The sequence below is a fragment of the Ciconia boyciana genome, chromosome 2 (assembly GCF_034638445.1).
Source record: "Ciconia boyciana chromosome 2, ASM3463844v1, whole genome shotgun sequence".
NCBI classification, from domain to species: Eukaryota; Metazoa; Chordata; class Aves; order Ciconiiformes; family Ciconiidae; genus Ciconia; species Ciconia boyciana.
The window spans coordinates 162,735,343-162,742,734 of NC_132935.1; the positions used below are offsets into that span (position 1 = coordinate 162,735,343).

Sequence of the window (7,392 nt, forward strand, 5' to 3'; positions counted from 1 at the left end):
TGTGGTATAATCCTAGAAATCTGCGTCTCCTATATTCAGTGGGATAATAGACACACAATGCGTGCCTCTGTCTTAGAGGGAGGAGGGTTCATACAAGGTTCCTCTTCCTATTTTTCCCATTTATAGGAACAAGACTGCTATTTAAGTTCCTAACAAATTCAGCACCATTTCCCTCCTTCTCCTATCTGATTGCAACCTTCCCTCAACAGCTCACTGACCAGGGACCCTCCAATATATGTTAGAAGTTTGAAACTCAGAGCTTTGAAAACCTAATCCTTCTCACTACCTCCCCCTTTAAGATACATCTGTAGATGTATCTGTGTCTTAAAGATACTGTGTCTATAATTGGCTAAAATTACAAAATGGACACAAGATACCAAACGGATACAAGAGGGAATGGAACTTAAATTTCAAACAAATAAGTCACTATTGTCAACTGACACATCTGTAAATCTAATTCTGAAATTTGTATACTGACCTATTCAACAGCCTCTCTGTTATTCACACAACACTCATGCACAGAAAGTTCAAGTTAAAAAGTGTTTTACAGAGAGAAAACAAACATGTTCATAAAAAATTCAACAGAAAAATCAACATTACTTTACTTACATGCTAAAAACATCTAGTAACTTCAACCATAATAGCTGGAAGGAAAATTACTTGAGCCTGAGAAAGACACTTTATATTTTCAAGAAATGGATCGCGCAAAACAAAGTCATACAATACATAACTAGATTGTGGAATCCACTGATGAAGAACTCTATGGAATTTGATATAAAGTATCTTTTGATTGCTTAATTTAGGTTAAGATTCTCACAGAGACAAATCACAACTGCTAATTAAGAACCTTATTGCACATTCTGGTTATGGTTCACTGCCCATGAGTTGACAGTGACCACAAGTGATTCTGTGACAAACAGTGATGCTGATGATCCTCCATTAGCATCAGCAAACGCAAACCACTGTTTCACACAGAAAACCCCACAAGACACAGAAAATTCAACTGTGCACATGACAGCAAATAGGTATGAACACAGACATCAAAATGCTCTCCTGAAGGCAAAATCTCAGTCTCTGGAGAGCAGGGAATGGAAATCATATCAGACGGAGCACAAGTATGGTATACTTTCAGTTTCTTTAAAGATAGCAACACTACAGGAATAGAGGATGTCTCTTTTGGGCATAACACAAAAAACATAAACACAAAAACATTAAACATAAACACAAATTATAATCATAGCAAAAAGCTGATATTAACAGAAATCTGCTCTTATTTTTGCCTCCCTACCACATGCAATGAAAAAAGTTTTCCAAGTAACTTTAGAGTTAAAAATAAACAGTTCCTCCTCATTACTGCAACTCTGTGAAAGTTGGTAAACCTACCTAAGTGATATCATAACAGATAGAATTTCTCAACAGAAAATCCTAGCTTTTCTATGTTAAGAATCTGATTTTCTCTTAAGCCCTCAAATCTGCACACTGCCTTGGAGCAACAGCACTCTATACAAATTTTCAGTGTGCAAACCACATGGTTCCTTGCCTCTGCTCGAAACCCAATTATTGGTGCTCAGTGCCTGGGAAAGTTGTTCTGCTTTTGGTGCAATGACTCTTCAGGTGACCTTCTGCGGGACAGCCACATGACAGCAACATGGAACACACACAGGTAATTGCACAAATATGGTCCCCCTGATGACTGCATTTGTCAAGACACTGATGCCAAATAGAACAAAAAACTATGTAAGCTTACTATTTTGTGTATAGATCTTTAGAGACTTTTGGGGAAACAAACCTGTGTGTTTAAAAGGAAGACAAGCTTATCAAAACCATCTTGGTTATGTCTTTCAGGTAAATATCTTTGAAAAATGTGGTACAGGATAAAACGGCAATTCAGCGATGGCTTCCATCGTACTCAATCATTCAAATAAGAAGCGGAGACGTGACTTGATCACATCATAAGGATTTACAAATGAATGAGAGCATCGATAGTGGATGGCTCTTCAATCTAACAAACAAAAGCTGAAGTTGAAACTAATCAAATGTGGACCAAAAAAAGGGCATATATATTTAACAGGATGGACAATAAGTATAGAAACAACTTGTGAACACTTGTGGCCTTCTCAAATACTCAGAATCATCAGTGTTTGATTACATTAGACCTTCATTTTCTAATCCCTACCTAGCTCTATATACACAGCTTGAGAATCGATAGCAGATTTTCAGAGGACAATATTTCTTTGCAACACATATTTGGAGCAGTGTAACTGTTATTAACCCTGATGCTTGCAGCTCATAAATGATATTTCTTACAAGTTCATGTAATGGAGGCAGTTCATTGCTCTGCAATAAAATTTTATACTCCTTGGTAATTCAAGCATTTGTATTGGATAAACTTGCAATGAAAATTATTTGCAGAGATTTCTGTTTACTACAGCTGCAACTTCAGAGAATTTGCAATCCTCCTTCCTGTCAGTAACCTAAAGTGGCAGACAGGGAGAGGCATGCCCACAATTTGGGAAACACTATAACCTCTGACATATCACATTAAGAGCTATCTCTAAATAATGCACACACATTTATTACAATGCAAACACAAATGCATCCATCATAGGCTGAATTAATTCAGCTGCTGGCCAGAAGCTTCAGGATTCTCCTTCATTTCAAGACCTAGATGAGATTCCAGGAATGTCTCTTACTAAATATCATATCCCCGGAACAAGAGTAATATGGGACAGCAGGCAAAAAGAATAGTGAGGAAATACATCTTCTTCGCTTTACTTGGAATGCAGAATAACTAAATATTACATATACAATAAAACCAAAACCAACACACAGAGAGAAACTATTATATTATACAAAATATCTAAAGGCATGAGTCTGTCACAGAAAACATGAGGGGCTCTGGCTAATAAGTATCTCTGAGACAAACTAAAGGTGTGCCCCAATCCCTCTTAGAAAAAATCTAATAGTGTAATGTACATGATGTATTTATCAAGATAATCATTTATATGATTGCCATTTCCCTTTTTTCATGCTGCACTATGAAATAAGAAATCACATGGACATGAAATTTGGTATTTGGTAAATAGCTAATTGGCTTTACAGAATAACAGGAAATAGCTTTTATGGTAAGTACACATTAAATGCATTGTTACACAAAGTAGCTTTCCGCCTAATGACCTAATGTACACTGAATAAGTCTGAAAATTAGCTCAGTGCCTGCAGTTCAAGTTATTCCATCTGTTTCTTCTTAGTATTCTGAAAAACAGTATTAGTATTTTTGAAGCATTTTATATTTCTCAAAAGTAAGATGCTAAGAGCATGCAAAATATTGTTACTACAATGCCTGAAAGATTTCCAGCACTTCTGATGCAATCTTGCTAACACAGTTTATTCTTGACGTCCCACCTTTCATTGCATGGCTCCAAACACAACCATGAAATGACGAATGCAAGAGCACTAAAAAAGATTGAGCCATTTGGTTTCAAACCTATTTCTTACTGTAGCTCCCTGTAAGATTAAAGCCTAAACTTCAACATGTCAAGAATGCAGCTCATTAAAATTATGTAATACCAAACAGCTTTACAAATTAAAAACCAACAAACAAACCATACATGCTGGTGAACTAGAATACAGCATTTAGTAGTTAGATTAATGCAAGAAAGCAAATTTAAAACAAAGTTAATGCTGAAATAATAATTTATCTCCTTTCTCCAAAGCCTCCTGGATTTCAGCTGTGTCTGTTCCTCCTCTCTACCTAGCTGGGGTATCTGATTTATCAAAATGGCTTGAAAATTTAGTTTCTTCCTTTGCTTCCAGTTGCCATCACACTGGTTCCATATCTCCTACTTACAATAACTGGCAGTCGTTAAAAATGTGTAGGTGGTCACTGTTTTGCTACGGCATCTGCAGAGCCCTTTGCTCATATGTGGCCCAGTTGTGATAAACGCTCAGACATGCCAACTGCTTTAGTGACTCAAGGAACTCTCTCTCACTCCTCTGTGCCTGTGGAGAAACTAACTCCTCATCCAGCAGTCAAAAATAGAGCGATTGGGTTGTATTACTTGAATATCTTGCTTATGCAGACATGTAGAATATAATATCCCAGGAAAATTTAGTCACACAATAAAATTAAATAGGATTTAAGATCACCAAGTTTCACATCCCATAAAATACAGACTAAATACAGTAATTTCAAACAGTTGCATCTGAGTCATGCCCATAAATTATATATAGGCTACAATACTTTTGGTTTCAAGCTATGTAGAATCTACCATGTCCTTTGGGGATATTTTTCAGTGATTAGCTGGTCTTAAAATACATGTCATCTTCATACCTTGAATTTATGTAGCTCTTATCCCGACTATAGAACCTATTACAGCTTTTCCTGGAGGATTAAAGAGGCCTTTGTTTATGAAAAACATTTTCTACTTGTAGTTGTATAATTATATTTAAAAAAATAGGGTTGGAAGTGATGTCCTAAAGCCAACTAGTTCATGCTTTAGCCCAAAACAGCATCAACTCTACTGATGTAATTGGAGATATTTGTTTAGTCTCGTTACAACAGATGGTGATTCCAAAACCTTTACATGCAATGTATTCTAGTGCTTCACTATTCTCACTGCCAAAAAGGTTTTTCTTGTGCTTCATCTGAATTTCCTGAACTGCAATCTCAGCCTGTTACTTCTTGTTTCACTCATCACGGACATGAAGATGAGTTTATTCCACATTTCTTCCTAATTGTTTGAAAACTGCTATCATGTTTCCTTTCATCTTCTCTTCTGTAGACAAAATCTACCTGAACATTACATCGTAATTCATACTTCTCAGGCTCCAAATCATTCTTACAGCATATTTCCAAATCCTTTTAACATTTACTTTGAATGCTGTGACTGTCAAACCTCACCAAGAGAGAATGGAGCAGCAGACAGAAGAAGCTGGGAAATTCTACAGCATTCTTGAAACTACCACTATCAAGGAAATATTGTCTTTATACTCTTACTTATTACAAGGATTATTCACCCAACAAACACTCACATTCCGGGCATTTCCATCCTTACTTCTCCCCTTATCTCAACATCCTGGCTTCACTCCTGAGACCCGTTCGGTTCTCCACCACTTCCTTTTTGGCTCAACAGCTGTTTGCTCATGCTAGTGTTCTCAGAAATTCGCAATTTAGCCAAAGATGATCAGAGTTTAAAGAAAATTGAAAAATAACCCCTGGACTCATAGATACATCATGTTCCTTCTCTTCCAAAACCAATAGCAAACAACTAACATTATAAACTAGATCATCTTATCGCTTTCCTAACACAACACAAACATAATAAAAGGCTGAAATATTTACTGCATAACAAAGAAAATCTTACCTACAATATTTTTTGCAGAATATTGTCTTTAGTTCAGGCTTCATAAACATACACACAGAAAACAGAAAATTATCACTATTATAATGTTCATATTTTTAGCAGCCCTCAGTAAACATGATCTTCCTTGGACTAGGCGATCTCCAGAGGTCCCTCTCAACAGCAATGATTCTGTGATACAAAGGGATCAGTGTACTTTTTTTCTCCTTCAAGTAATGAATTGTTGATATGAAAGGTTGAAGAAACACTGTATTATATATATTAATAGCAGTGACTATCCACAAAAACTTCTTTGATGCACAAAAAGGAAAAACAATTTCTAAATTGCATAATAACATAAAAAACAAAGGTTCTCTGTCCAAAAAAAAAATCCATTTTAAATCGAATGTACTAAAGATGATGACTGCCCTTGAAGACACATTAACTTTATTAAATGAATAATCCATTGGTGATTATGGGTAATAAAAGGATGATTAGGGTTTATGAATGAAATTATTATTTCATTTTATCAAAGAATAACACAAAAATATCAGAATTTCAATATCTTTAAGAGAAAACAAGAAATTAAAGTATGCATGAAAATTATTGTTATAAAATGAATTCGTCAACCTCTTAATGGACTAACGCGTACTGAAATCTAGTAAGGCACTTTGCTCAGTATTCACTTACAGAGAAAACTTCACGCTGCCTCATTGTTCTCCAGTCCAGAATCCAATAAAATTACATACTTTATGCATGACAGCATCTGAAACACTGTGACAATTACCAATAGCCTGAAGCCAGTACACAACTTCACTCTGAACAAAAAAATCCTTAATTTTATCTTTGAAAAAAAATGAAATTTATTAAACAATGAACAGGTTTCACATTTGTCTTAGGAGATGCCTTAAATCATATGCTTCCCACTGCTGTAACAAGATATAATAGTAGAATTACTGCAGTTAAGGAAGGACTTTGGTCAAGGCAGATCTCATTTAAGAATCATACCCTCCACTTGCAATTGTGATGAGGACGCTGTGCACTCGGCAATGCTAGAAAAATGTAATCTGTATCAAAATAAGCAAGTTTAAATTAGAAGTAAATGGCCATTATGTCTTCTACTTATGGTTGCAAACAGCATTGAACAAGAATATGAATACCTGAATGTATCTTTTTTCCTTATCCCTTTACACATTTTTTTCTCACACTAATTTTTTTTTCACTAATTAACTGTTAGCATCTTTACTGTTCTACCATAACGAAGTACGGAGTGTAACAAAAAGGTGTCCCAAGAAGACAGTTCTGTACATAACTTCATACAGATCCTCACTGCTGCAGCTGAACACTTTTTGCATTAATAGTTAAAGTGCCAAAGAGATATTTGGGAGTTGGGTGGGAGCACGTCTAGAGAACGGTATGAAATTTCATACCATCATACAATCAGTTTCAGAAATCCTTCTTCATTAGGCAAAATAATACAATCTTCCCTGGTCTTCTGGGGAAGGTAGTTAAGCTGTGCTATCCGCTCAAACAAGGGGCAAGGCAGGATCTCACTTTTAAGCTTTTGTCCCCCACCACAGACCCCTAAAAAAAAAAAAAGAGGGTGGACCTGGGCACTAAAAGCGCATGTGTAAAGCCTCCAGCATCTCAGAAGCACTGCTTACCACACCCTGCCTCAGGCTTTGACCTGGAGCGCCTCAGGGCAGCATCAGCCTCGTCTGAACGCCTCAGCCCTGAGCCGAGCCCTCCAGACGGAGACAAGTGACCTCACCCCGCAGGTCTGGCCTGCCGGGGAAAAACATGGCCCCTGGGACACCGCAAGGAGAGAAGAAGACAACCCGTGAGCAGCAGCACGGGCGAGGACATGGCCCCAAACCTTTGCGGGAAAGGACTGCGGGAATCCTACTCTGTGGAGAACATGGCGGGAGCCGGGGGCAGGGCGGCAACGCTAGCCCCGCCCCCTCCTGCCGTTCCCCTAGCAACGCCTCGGGCGGTGACCGCCCCCGCCCCACCTCGCTGCGCGGGCTCGGAGAGGTGAGGGGGCGGAACT

The 7,392-nt window shown here is 37.6% G+C and overlaps 1 protein-coding gene across 1 annotated transcript in view; it reads right to left on the minus strand.

Annotated features, from left to right (window-relative positions):
• The window catches only part of LOC140648562 (sodium channel protein type 5 subunit alpha-like), a 64,573-nt gene extending 58,489 nt beyond the window's left edge, over positions 1-6,084 (minus strand). Inside the window, exon 1 of the mRNA XM_072854777.1 lies at positions 6,033-6,084. The gene's annotated coding sequence lies outside the window, so the exon portion shown is untranslated. The remainder of the gene's footprint in view (positions 1-6,032) is intronic.
• Between the last annotated feature and the right edge of the window lie 1,308 nt (positions 6,085-7,392).